This window comes from Triticum aestivum, chromosome 2A (assembly GCF_018294505.1).
Source record: "Triticum aestivum cultivar Chinese Spring chromosome 2A, IWGSC CS RefSeq v2.1, whole genome shotgun sequence".
Taxonomy (NCBI): Eukaryota; Viridiplantae; Streptophyta; class Magnoliopsida; order Poales; family Poaceae; genus Triticum; species Triticum aestivum.
Window position 1 is genome coordinate 489,013,661 of NC_057797.1, and position 1,709 is coordinate 489,015,369.

Here is a 1,709-nt window from a genome sequence, read left to right on the forward strand (position 1 = left end):
CGCCACCTCCTCATCTCCTCCTCCCTTCAGATCCATCCACCCGCTGCCGCCCCTTCTCCCCCGTCTCCTCCTCCCATCAGATCCATCGCCGCCACCACCTCCTCTTCTCCTCCTCCCTTCAAATCCATCACCCGCTGCCACCCCTTAACCCCTTCTAACCCCTTCTCCAGTGGAACCGCATCTCCCCGAGCGCCACCGCCGCTGTTGAGCACCCGCCGTCGGAGGGGTCCGCGATGCGTCCCGAGCCAATCACGCTCTACGGTGGAGAGGCGATGGATTCAGCAGGCGTCTCGAAGCCCGATGAGGAGGTGGCCGCTTACTAGAGCAGCGAGGCCAAGCAGGCGAGGGTGCAGTCCATGCTCGCGGCGCTCCTCGACGACCCCATTCTAGCCGACGTCCCGAGGAAGCCCTCGCTGGCGGACGTGTACACGCTCATCAACCTCGAGCTCGGCAGCGCCATGAGGGTGAACGTCGTCAAGCTGGACAACACCTCGTTTGGTATAATATGGCCCTCTTCGAACCCCGCCCACATTTTTGTCCAAATCACTTACCGTGCGTTTATCCCACATCTCAATTCGTGTTCCTCTTGTCGTTGTGGTGAGTGATACAGATGTCACGGTGTTGAACACTGTTACGCTCAAGGATTTGAAGCTAGCTATCAGGAAGTGATAGTCAGATTTATTTGTCTGAAACTGTGGAAGGATGAATTCTGACATCCATGTCATCTAATTCATTCATGCTGACATGTGTTAATCTAATTAGTTGACATCCTTCGAAATGCTGCCGATTTGTCTTTGCTATTTAATATATCCTATGATGGGCACTAAGGCACTGTTGATCCACCAAAATTTTCTTAGTTTAGATGGGTGTGATTATCTAAATAAGCTGAGGGTCACAAGATGTATGGTATTAACCTGAATTCTTAGTAGGCTCGAGATGTTGAGAATCCTAGCTGAAGTCATGTTTTAGTTTAACTTTGCACTATGTATTGAATAGTTGAATCTGTGTACATAAGGTTATTCAAGCCTGCTTGAATTAGATTCCAAGCTGGAGCTTATTCTAATTTTTAGTTTGATTTTGCACTGAACTTGACCTGTCTGGTATTGACTAGCTGAATGTGTGTACACAAGGTTAGTCAAACCCATTCGAATGAGGGTCCCTATCTTAACTAATCTATTTCAGTTAAGCTAAGGAGAATATAATGTTTGAAGATTGTCCTCTTAAAGAAGTATGAGCTCAACATAGAAAGAATTTTCTCTCTAAGATGTTACACTGGTATCTATATTCTAAACTAGGATCCCATTTCTGTGACTCCATGAAGCTTCGGTCATGTGGTTATAAGTTTATCTAGGACACTACATTGTTTGCATGTCTGATATAACGAGAGCACTCACTGCAAAGAGTTCTTGGCATCAGTATTTGTTAACGCTAAGTTGTCAGAAAGTATTATACCTATTCATCCAAGAAAGGCTACTGTGTAGTATGAGGATTGTAGTGTTGTTAAAATAAATTGTAGATTTGGGAAGGTTCAACTAATTTATTGCTGTGCAGACAGAACATTACTAGATGCTGGGAAAAATAAACTGTAGAAAATTACGAGCCGACATACGTGTTATATAATTAAAAATCTTCAGCTGTATAAGTGTAAAACTAGTTAGATATCCTACCTTATTGAATGTTAGCTATGCTTAATAATATGGCCTTCTAAG